Genomic DNA, 12,850 nt, shown 5'->3' with positions numbered 1-12,850 from the left:
GATAAAAGCCTTTTCCGAAAATAAAAACGTATACATGGGTAAAATTTCTTTGGTAACTTTGGTGTTTCTTTATTCTTCTTTTTAAGTGTAGTTAGGGTCCATCGCATTGCTCAAACCGGAAATCAATGCTTTAATGTTATTGCAATATCCCTCCACCAACAATTAGTGACACTGGGTTGAATTAATTATATTTAAACTACATGCAAAATTATGAAGAGAGTCCTTGTTACAGTATTACTTTGTTTTCTTTATGAAATGGCCATGTGCCAGTTACAATAATGCAGATTTTTATTTGCCATTGTTGCTCCTTTTAAACACAATTTTAGATGTTGTTTGTGCAGAATGCAATCACGGAAGTGGTTTTGTTGAAATCAAAGACAGATAACCAGCCAGCACTCTTCCTCTAATTGAGTGCTGCCAGTGTTCTAGGAGTAGAATGGCACACATGCATTTTGTTACATTTTACAATCTTTAGTTCCTCTTAGCAAAGCATTCTTTACCCATTGTAAAAATGCAACTTGTAAACACATTCAAGGCAGATATAAATGGGTCCTAGAGATAGACAGGCAGACCTGGGCAGATCAATAGATAGATTTCTCATCTGACACACACACACACAAAACACTTTTACTGCATTTTACCTTAGCAACCCCAACTCTGGAAACTACATTACATAAATGCGTTCAATATGCTTTTACTACTGAACGCTTTACTACACTACTATGCTTACACCAGGGTGATGGCTCAGAATGTGCTGAATTTATTTGCCAGAAATTGGCACCATCTGCAGGCCAGATAGAAGAATTTCAGAAAACAGTTAAAGTAAATAAAGCCAATGAGAACAAGCTTATAAATGATCATTGTCATTATAGCTTGCTTTACCTGTATTCATGCAGCCTTCAGGGGTTTCTGTGTGTCACTCTTCAGATAATGCAATACAATAAAATACAATATGATTCAGTACAATAGGATATAATAACATTCGCAATTACAGCATATAGCACCATTATATTCTTTGCAATTCTTCACAATATTGAAAAATCCTATGAATTAAAATGAAACCCAAAGAAGACAAGTGCAGAAAACAACATGTGGACCTAGCCTGAACTAGTACTGTATATTAACCTGTAGTGGGGCGATGGGAAGTGCTGTGTGAGTACGTGCCACTTTACTGTTCAGGACGCAGGTCTCTCACTGCTGGTAAAGTGCATAGTGCAGGTGCTGAGGTCAGGTATACTGCACTGTACAGCACAGAACAGGTCACAGCTTCTCCTTTAACGCACCTCGTTATCTGCGCATGTTACAGTTTTTCGGAAGTTATTTTGTTTGGGAAGCCCCCCCACTCCCCCTCCGGGAGCTCTTGACCCTGAGGAATGTTCCCAGACTGCAGGTTTTAATTCTGGTCATGGGAACGGCCCGCTTCTGGGTCTGTGCACAGGGACAGGAATAAGCAGCCACAGCAGTGGAGTGACTTCAAGAGCCTCCACACACGCCAGAGGAGCAGGACCATGCTGCGGCCATTCCTTACTGTCCTGCTCTGATGAGGGTTCTGAACACGCAGCCCACAGTAAGGCAAAGTCGAAAGCACTGGAAATATTTCACCTTTAAGTTATTAAGCGTTTATATATATATATATATATATATATATATATATATATATATATATATATATATATATATATATATATATATATGATAATCCATTACATACATGACATCTAATGACAATCTTTGTTCTAATTCAATCTGGCTGGTTTAAATTGTATTAGGCAAAGCTATTGTTGTGTAAACAGGGCTCAAATTTGGTTTCATTTGGTTTCAAAGACCTTCAGGAAAAGACACAATGCTCCCAGACATAGATCCATCTCGTAGAATTGTCCTGGGAATTAACCACCTGCCTTGTAAATAAGAAACTGTACATAGTTTGTCCAAGCTGATTAAAAAAAGGATTTTATTGATCGCTTGGCTCATTTAGTTGTAACTGGCTGTCATTTCCCCCAGGAACGCATTACTATTGATTAAAAATACATTTCCAAAAAAGACACTCACATTGTTGCCATGGTTTCCAAAACAAAGAGCAGACACCTTTAACCTTTCCCCTTTGACACACTGGAATGAGCTTGACCCTTTGGACTTCCTGTGACTCCAGGTCCTGAAGTATTATTGTGTGTGAATCTTTGCTTCACTGCCTTGTGGGAAAAATAGCTTTGTGATGAAGGAATTCAAACTAAACTGCACTGAGATTGATTGTGTGTGTGTGTGTGTGTGTGTGTGTGTGTGTTGGATTTGACTCAAGTCCTGTACAGCACATGAGAAGAAATAGAAAACTTTACTGTACAAAAAAAAGTGCACTGCATGAAATCAGCATTTAGAAAGGGTTGTACAATGCATATTTGAGACAAATACATTCATACACACCAATTTTATAAGAAAATAGAATCATCTGTAATTACAAAGGAATGATTATGTAACCACACACATACAATTACAGTGCAATTACAGTCCAGTTAGAGGTACCTAATGCAAAGTGTCCCCCTGTAATTGTTAATTTTCTGGACTATATCCTAATTATTTTGAAGGTACATATTACTGTGAGAAAGTAAGAGACATTTGTAACACCCCTGGATTTTTTTTGAGCTCATAATAAACTGGGTTCTCTTATCAACATTTAATGTACAAGGACTAAAAAGAAACTTTGTAAACTAAGCAATATTTTAAAAGCCAATGCATCCTGGTACCCCTGTAATACTAGCCAGGCAGTTTGGTACTTTAGTACTGTGTGTGTCTGTGTTAATTAATCTCATATTAACTGACCTGGCGCCTTACTAACAACAAAACCTTGCTCTGTAATCACACAATGGAATACCACTAGTGGTACTGCAATGTATACTCTTCAAACTGCTACTGTTTCAGTGCCACAGGTATGGTAGAACACTAGTGCTGTTCCATAAAAATATAACAGTCACACTTTATTTTAAGGGCCGTTTTTTTTTTAGTTTATTAACTGTTAACAAACACTGTTAATTTTTAGCTAAGGGTTAGGGTTAATAAAAACCTGATTTATTTTGCTAAACATTAGTGCAGCAAGAATTTGAACTGATTTCAATAATATGATCATCTGGGTATCATCCACAGGGCTCTGGTGTTTGACTGATCATCCATAGGGCTCTGGTGTTTGATTGGTCATCTATAGGGCTCTGGTGTTTGCAGTTTTAGCTGGCCTATTATATATTATTAACTAACAGTTAACAAAAAATAAATAATGTATATTAACATATTTTTTTAGCTGTTTGTTAACAGTTAATAAACACAAAAAAACAGCCCTTAAAATAAAGCGGGACCAGTATAACAAACTACAAGGAGTGGTAAGCCACTGATAATTTGCATCACTTTCGGTAAAGGCTTCTTGGTTATTCAAAGGAGAAAGGCTGCAGAAGACACGCTAGCACAGGGCGGGAAGGGTTAAGAAAGAAGAGAAAAAAAATGGTATGGTAGAACACTAGTGCTGTTCCATAAAAATATAACGGTCACACTTTATTTTAAGGGCCGTTTTTTTTTTAGTTTATTAACTGTTAACAAACACTGTTAATTTTTAGCTAAGGGTTAGGGTTAATAAAAACCTGATTTATTTTGCTAAACATTAGTGCAGCAAGAATTTGAACTGATTTCAATAATATGATCATCTGGGTATCATCCACAAGGCTCTGGTGTTTGATTGATCATCCATAGGGCTCTGGTGTTTGATTGATCATCCACAGGGCTCTGGTGTTTGATTGATCATCCATAGTGCTCTGGTGTTTGATTGATCATCCACAGGGCTCTGGTGTTTGATTGATCATCCATAGGGCTCTGGTGTTTGATTGATCATCCATAGGGCTCTGGTGTTTGATTGATCATCCATAGGGCTCTGGTGTTTGATTGATCATCCACAGGGCTCTGGTGTTTGATTGATCATCCATAGGGCTCTGGTGTTTGATTGATCATCCATAGGGCTCTGGTGTTTGATTGATCATCCACAGGGCTCTGGTGTTTGATTGATCATCCACAGGGCTCTGGTGTTTGATTGATCATCCACAGGCCTCTGGTGTTTGATTGATCATCCACAGGGCTCTGGTGTTTGATTGATCATCCACAGGGCTCTGGTGTTTGATTGATCATCCATAGGGCTCTGGTGTTTGATTGATCATCCATAGGGCTCTGGTGTTTGATTGATCATCCACAGGGCTCTGGTGTTTGATTGATCATCCACAGGGCTCTGGTGTTTGATTGATTATCCACAGGCCTCTGGTGTTTGATTGATCATCCACAGGGCTCTGGTGTTTGATTGATCATCCACAGGGCTCTGGTGTTTGATTGATCATCCACAGGGCTCTGGTGTTTGATTGATCATCCATAGGGCTCTGGTGTTTGATTGATCATCCATAGGGCTCTGGTGTTTGATTGATCATCCATAGGGCTCTGGTGTTTGATTGGTCATCTATAGGGCTCTGGTGTTTGCAGTTTTAGCTGGCCTATTATATATTATTAACTAACAGTTAACAAAAAATAAATAATGTATATTAACATATTTTTTTAGCTGTTTGTTAACAGTTAATAAACACAAAAAAAACAGCCCTTAAAATAAAGCGGGACCAATATAACAAACTACAAGGAGTGGTAAGCCACTGATAATTTGCATCACTTTCGGTAAAGGCTTCTTGGTTATTCAAAGGAGAAAGGCTGCAGAAGACACGCTAGCACAGGGCGGGAAGGGTTAAGAAAGAAGAGAAAAAAAATGTTGTAAAATAGTTCATGTTTTGCAAAAGAATCTAATGAGAACATGTCTCTTAAAGCTCCCAGAAGGGAAACACAGGTAGAAATAGCCATCCATTCTCTTTCTGTGCTACCAGTGTAGCGGATCAGCTCTTAAAGGATACCAGCCCTGCTATAACTCCTGGGGACTAGATGACAGCCTCCTGCTATGTTTTTCATTAACAAACTTGTTTAATATTACACAAGCCAGACATGTGCTTTTTAAGTAGAGTCTTGCAATAATCCAACTCAAATATAGGTCAAAAGGATGGCTCTTACAGAAACAAAGGGGCTCATGTTTGTTTTTTCAGTTTGTTATTTAGATGTTAAGCTCAGCTGGTCCGTTTTTCTGCACCATGCCAATTGAGGGTTCAGAGTATGAACCAATGCCCTTAATAGTTCTATTTTAAACCCTTTGGTTATAGAATACGTTATACCGATGTGCAGTGTATATTAGAAATGTCCCTTACATAAACTAATCAGAATAAGGGTCCCAGCGTTTAGATTCAGTGATTATATCAATTGAATAGCACCTTATTCTAGCGGATCATTTTATTTATTTTGGAGCCAGTACCTCTTCCCATTGTTCCTGGAAGCACATCAGTTGAGTCAAACTGCTCAGAAAAGGTTTTGGCCGTTTCCCAGGTTATTACAGCATGTGGTACCAGCACCTGATTATACATCTGCAGCACTGAGTAACAGGCGATGGACCCCAGCAGCTCCCTGCTGCAGGCCTGCATACATTGAAAATGTTCATTAGAGGATTCAGTTCCACAAAGAGTGCCCATGAGCGTGCAGTGCAGTGCCACGTGGAATCATTTCAGTGTGTTTAAAAGGAATCCACTGTGTGCTTTTCTTTAAGAAAGCAGGGGAGCCGACACACTCTGTAGGGTGGTGGCTGTGGGGGGTGTATGAATGTAGTTGATCTAATCAGCACAACCCTACCTGCCCATTCTGCCACAGTGACAAAATCCAACCGCAAAACAACCGTGCACCAAAAAACTAATGCAAACCACCACTGGCTGTTAACAACCATTACCGAAGAAACTTTCTCTTTGACTCTCAGTGAAGATTAGGGATTGGGTTAGAGTAAATATGAACCTCTGTATTGACAAATCATTGTTTGTCTTTTGCCTTGTGATGAAGCAGTTAAAATGCACTGGAACACTTAATTGAAGGGTCTAAGTGTTGCTTGTACACATAAAGACTTCCAATGTATACTTTCTAAAGGTCGCTCAGACATTTTGAAGTGGACCTGTGTTATTTAATCTGGCAGCTGCATGCATTACTTTGAATAACTGTTACAGTTCTGCCAGTTTAATTTGAAGCACTTTAGTCAAAAAATGAAGTCCACATAGTTGTCTGTAAACAGTTTTGAAACTAAGACAATATGGCCCTCTCATAAACACTATATTGGCCCTTTCAAATATTTCAATCAGGGTACTTTGCAATATACAAGCTTCATATCCAACACAAACAGAGGATTTTGACAGCTGTGATAGTGTAAACAGCTCTGAACCACAGACTCTGTAGCTCCAGGGTAAGGCATTGTGTCCAGTGGAAGTGTGCTAATGATTATGCAATTACAGAGTAGGGTAGCTTTACAGAATGCTTTTCTGTCTCTTGGAACTACGTTGTTGAGGAGATGTTAGCCATATGTTGACAGAAAATTCTAGAGAGTCCTTTATATCAAATCACTTTTGACTTACATTCCTTTCTCACTACTTTATGAGGCGGCCTGGCCGGCAGTTGCAGTGTGTGTCTTTGGAGATTACACCCACAGTAAATAGATCTGCTTTTCTTCACTCTCTGCTAGTCAGTTTACTAATCTGGTCTAAATCCACACTTGCAGATCTCACAAGTTATTTCAAATGTGTTATTTAGATTGAAGTAAGCTCACAGCTTATTCGTTTGCTACCCCTGCACTCCTTTAATTCATCAGCTTTATTAACAATATTAGTGCTGCTAAGAATATTTTAATTCAAGATATGCAAATATTTGATGTACAGTGCAAAAGAAAAACTCCTGCATCTTTTTTCATCTCCTTATTCTATGGGTGGCTTGATCCTGCAGCTGGACCACTGGAGTGTGTTGACCTTCATACATGAAATGTTAGATAGCAGGAAGCACCAGCAGCATGTTGCAACACTTTATATTAATTACTATGTATTTGCATAGTAGTTACTTTGTAAATACATGTGCACTTACAATGTTGTTATGGATAAGTTACAATGTACTTTATGTGTAATTGTTTGTGCACAATATAACCCCAACTTCAATCCTCCACCCTAACCTGATACAATTTTGTACTTACTTATATCATGCAAAAATATGTACACATTAAGTGCATTGTAACTATACATAATAACATTTTAATTATGTGTAAGTGCACATGTATTTACTAAGTAACTACTATGTAAATACACAGTCATTAGAGACAGTGAATGGAAAGTGCTACCGCGTTATCTTTGAATTATCTGCGTGCTTCAAAATACATAAACCAAAATATCTTCAACAGAAGAAAAAAAAGGCAAGTGTGATAGCATTGCTAGTGCTACTAAGAGATAAAGAAAAGCATTTTCTATCCTTGCTTAGCACGGTGGAAAGGCTCATCAGCTTTGTGTAATGAATTTACAAGGGTTGATTGCAGAATCTTGTTTGCTCCTCCTGTAGAATCAATAGTCCTTCCCGATTTCCAAGTTAATAGTTTTGCAGGTGATTATAGATAGACAGATAGACAGATCGATAGTACAGAAGGGAACAGGCTGTATTCCGTTCTATAACTAACTGTGCCCTTTGAGAAGAGCATTTAATGGGAGGATGCGAACAGGGAGGTGATAACACCGTTCCCATGCGAAGTCAGGAATAATGACCCCATTTTCAAATCTGGGAATGTTGTTTGTTTCACCCTATCAAACGCATCTCGTTTATGTTTTGAAGATGAAAGGGGCGTAATGGTTTCCTGTCAGGAGCGGGTGTACAAATGGACAGTCATGGCCTGGTGATAATCACAGTTTTAAACAGACTGGCTTTAGGAATTCCTACTTTGGAAACAAAATTAAATAATCTGTTCATATTCAGTTAACATGATCAAACCAACTAATGTCAATGATTAACCCTATAAACAGGTCAGTGTTAATCCCATCCTCTCCAGTCCTTGAAGACTATTATTGACAGCAAGATTTTTCACTCTTAATAAAACCCGAAAAAAAGAAGCCCTAAATATAATTTTATGAACCAGGTACAATGACCTTCTGATTAATGATTACCGGTATGTTGCCATCATGGTATCAGTAGTCCATGGACAATGTGTTGTCTTTAGAAATCTGATGATGAAAATAAAGGTTTTCGTGACAAAAACAGCAGTTCAGCCCTGTTCCAATAGCAAGGGGAACTGCATACCCCTCTATGCCATGTGCCCACACCCAAAAGCCAACTACTATCCTCCCTACTGGGGCCTTAATTGCTTCAGCAGTTTTTGAGAATAAAAAAAACAGATTTGTATCACATGTGTATTTACAGTTCAGTTTTTCCAGATAGATTTTCTTACCTTGAAGCTTATGCAACATGATTATTTATCTGCACTGTGATGCAACTATCGCCAGCATCTTTGGCTGTATTTCAATGTGAAACTGTACTGAGAAACTGTAATATCTCAGATACTAAAACATACACTTGTCAGGTCGGAAAAGAGTTTAGAGATTTTACATTAGATCCTATTGCCACATTTAGTAAACACTTCCTGATTGTAAATGCTCTGAATGTTAGAAGAGTAATGATACAGCATTATTAATATGATATCGAATAGGACAATGCTGCACAGTATGGCCTGGAATTCCTTCCGCTTTACTTAAACTACACAACACAAAATTGTGACCCTACATGTTTCGAAGGGCGATTTGTTTGGAGTTAAGCATTTTACTGTGGGGTTTTCTGCATCCCCTCCATGTAAGCCAGTATATCCATATTGGACACTGAAACTATTTAATAAATTAAAGTAGAGTTTTGTTCAGTCACTTTGGTGTAGTCAATTTGTATTTCTGTGTGAAAAGCTACCTCTGGATTGTATTAGAGCATTTTAGAGCACTGCAAAATCCCCTGGAATTCATTGCCACCTGTTTCTAGGGATATTCCCAGGCAATGACTAGATGGTTGATGCAATCCACGGTGATTCACCAATACTGGAAAATGCTGAAACAAACTCCATCATGGAAATACATCTTATCCCAGCAGGGTATGCAGTGAACTGACAACTCAGTGCTGAGAGAGTTAAAGGTGTTAACATGCGATTAGTCTATGCTACTCTGTGTGAAAATGTCATGCAGTTTCATAAAACAGAGCGTTGGGGCACAACAGGAAAGGATTCTATTTTTTTATTATTATTATTTTCAGGCTATTCTTGAACAACGTGGCTGGTTGATGGGAAATGGGTGTGGTGTGTTAATCACTCACTAGTAAAAAAACAGAGTATTTGTGCATGTCGTCAACACACTGACCCAGTCGGCAAACACACTGCTTTTGAAAAGAACTCAAAAACAGGAAGTTGTTGTTGAGAAAAAGGTCCCTCCCAGCTACACCAATCAGATTTTTTTTTATTTTTTTTATTCACATGAATATGGTGGGTGAGGTGCTTACAGTGCATGGTGTCTGAGGGTTGGAATATGAAGCAAACAGCCCATTATGCCATATTGGAAGTGGAAAGTTTGTATACTGATGCTTTTGTGTTCTGCTTCACATGCCAGCAATAGAAAATTAACACTTTATCACTGTGCGAATGCTTCTCGCTAGCTTGCATTTATTTTCTCTGCTAAACTCCAGGCACAACTCTCTTTGTCAGGCCCCACAGTGCAATACTGGTTATGAGGAGTTTGAAAACAAATAATAGATCTCTATGGTATTTAATCAATAGGCCTAAGGCAAGGCTAATCTGGACTAGCTGTGGATACATCTTCAACAACTAAAACTTTTTCAGCACTGTTCTGGGCTTGTTATTGCCCCAATATAAATAAAGTATCTAACTTCAAACCCCCCATTTTGCTGTAGTTGGAGTACCCATGTAAATACACATTTGCAAAGACCACAGCCATTATTACATGGAACACCAGTACTTGCAGTATTTAAGGTGCCACATTTTTGTGTTGTAAGATTTTTAATATGTGCGGAATCAAACTTCAAGTTCAAACTGGTGGAAACAGATAATACAATAGGGCTCTGTTACAGTTCGTGTAATCATAATATATTCAGACCAACATTTCAAGGAGAATCTTTTGATTTCTGGAGGTCAAAACAAATGTGGAATTCAGAATTCAAATCAATGGAACTGAATGGAAATTAAAGTTGAAAGGGGGCTTTGTCCCAAATTGGGAGGTGTGCCCAATTGTATACACTATACAAGGGTGGATAAATACAGTTTAATTTCACCATTTATTAAGTAATCAAAAAAATAAAGCAAGGAGCACATGTGCCCAATTGCCTTGTGATGTGTCTGTTTTCAGTAACTAGCACTACAAAAGTGAATGGCCTATGTGAACACATATTCCACTGGCAAAGACCAGACATGTAAGAGCATTGCACTGATACTGTGAACAGTGTTACTGGAGGACCTGAGGGGCAGTCTGTCCAGATTCACAAGGCCTGTGCATTCTCACCCTCTGCTCCACGTTCCATCAAGGCTCCTGTTGTCTGGCTTGATAGTCAGGTTCCCTTCCATTGTCTACCTCAGATTGGGAGGCAGGTGATGTCATCCCTGCAGCGCGTACCCCCCCTGCTGCAGTTGCACTCCAAACTGCTGGAATCTTCATTTCTTTCAAGTGTTGTTTATTGGGTACAAAATGTGTCAGTCTGTCTGTCTGTCTGTCTGTCTGTCTGTCTGTCTGTCTGTCTGTCTGTCTGCACTGGTTGTAAAGCTTGCTAGAGTTCACAGTTCAATATGATAACAGAGTGTTTTGTTTTTGTTTCGTTTGTGAAAAGGTCTTCCCTCCTCAATGAAGGAAGTTAGTCAGACACAGATAAGAGGAAGAAGGGTAAGGGAATGAGGACACTGGAAGTAAGAAAGGCAATGTAATCTAGGACATATACATTCCTTCAGATGAGACGTAAAACCAAGGTCTTATTGTAAGAACATGAAAACAGTCTGTGGCCATAGTACAGAGTGTTATTGCTGGAACAGTACTATAAAATACATATCCTTAGGTGCTGTTATAGATATAATGTGGCAACTGCTGCATCTGCATGAACTTATTCAAACAATACAATATTCAGAAGCAAGCAATGTGTTTTACATGTTCAGATGAAATGCTTCCATCGCAAGAAAAAAGAAAGGTATGTTTTCTGTGAGCGCAACTACAAGCAAACAGTACATGTTTAATTTTACTCCACCTGCAATAACAGTGTCTAAAAATAAATGATGACCTAGTCATCCTATATAGTATACATTCATAGCCCAAGTTCTTATGTTCTTATGTTACACATGCATTCTTTATTGTATCCATTTGGCACCCAGCTGACCTTACGACCTTTCCCAAGGAAGTCCACACTATGAGGGGAGCAGTAAGCACACAATAGGTTGTACTGGATTTGGATTTGTCAGCCCATTGAAATGGATTGAGAGGCAAGGGTTGGGTGTGAACTGGTAGCCCTCATGGCAAGCTCTCTAAAATTAAAGTCACCTTTGAATCATAGCTCCATACAATGGCTCAATGCATCTAACACCCATTTTCTATTTTGAGTGCTGATATTAAGTCACTACATTATAATACACATGTAATAACACATTAACTACACCCCTTCACATAATGACTCCAGTGTAAATACTAAACCTGTTTTCTAATAACACTCTTACTGCACATTGAAATGTACGTGCATTTACAATCAGTTGCAATAGTAGTAGTAGTAGTAGTTTGACTGACAGTTTAAGGGGTTAGAGCTTGGGGAGAGAGTGTGGAGAGTTGTTGTGTCTCAGCCATGCAAGTGTAGGAGTCCTTATCATCATTAACGTGAACAATGCTTATACGGCTGCAAGCAGGAAGACTGGATCCTGTGATACAGTGCAGGCAGCAGCTGTGTTTTCCTACAAGGAAAATGAACACCAGCTCAACTGCAATAAAGTCATAAAATAAAGCGAGGTAAGTGAGTGTAACTGAGTGTAGCTACGTTGCAGTTACCAGCATCAATTAGCTGAGTAACGAGAACCATTTTTTTAAGCGATCCGTTGTAAAACAAAGACATACTCCAACACCAAGTTAGTTTTATTCTCTTAATAATTTGAAATGACAGTGTTAGTAATGACGACTGCACGGAGGCTATAGAGCTGACTGTTGTGTCCCTGTCTTTGTATAACTTACGCGATTGTTGCATCCAGAGCTGATTTTGTGAATGACTATTGAAAGATGGATATGTATCTGGGGTTGTTTTTTCTATGGAATATGTTTGTTCTGGGGATTGTATCCACACAGCCCAGGACTTCCTCTGTGGAAGTGGATTAGGGTGGGATGAAGATTGTTATGTTTCACATGATAGTGAAGGCAGATGCTTGTTTTTCCAGAGCATACTCCTGGCACTGCTATTACTGTTTCCTTCTAAAGAATGTAACAAATTTGTAAAGGCTAGTTTCCTTTCAGAAACACTACATATAACTGCAGTGCTATATGCTATATACTGTAGAGGAATTAGGTGCTTGTCAGCAAAAGACCTTGGGTGAAGGCAATTTCATTCCAAGTTCTTTCGTCCTCAGAGGGGTGTATGCATCAGCTGGGACTGACCTAAAAGAAAAATGGGAAAGGGCATCTCCCTTACCAGCTATTTCCTGTCATTGAACTCCAATAAATACTTCTGTCTTGCTTCACTTCCATCACTTCGATATGTGTCCTTGGGTCAGATTGCTTTTCGAATAATTCATCACATTGGCTGCGACTCACAAAAAAAACATGACTTTGTTGTTCTAGAAGCAGATACAGCTAGCATTCCCCCATTTACTCACAGATCAGCATCAACCTGAAACTGAGCCTGGGCTTCCTGCACCCACCCTCATACCAGGGGGACAGTTTTTGTTTTTCATGGT

The sequence above is a fragment of the Polyodon spathula genome, chromosome 7, assembly GCF_017654505.1.
Source record: "Polyodon spathula isolate WHYD16114869_AA chromosome 7, ASM1765450v1, whole genome shotgun sequence".
NCBI lineage: Eukaryota > Metazoa > Chordata > Actinopteri > Acipenseriformes > Polyodontidae > Polyodon > Polyodon spathula.
The sequence above is the reverse complement of the archived record's forward strand: the minus strand, read 5'-3'. Positions refer to the sequence as shown.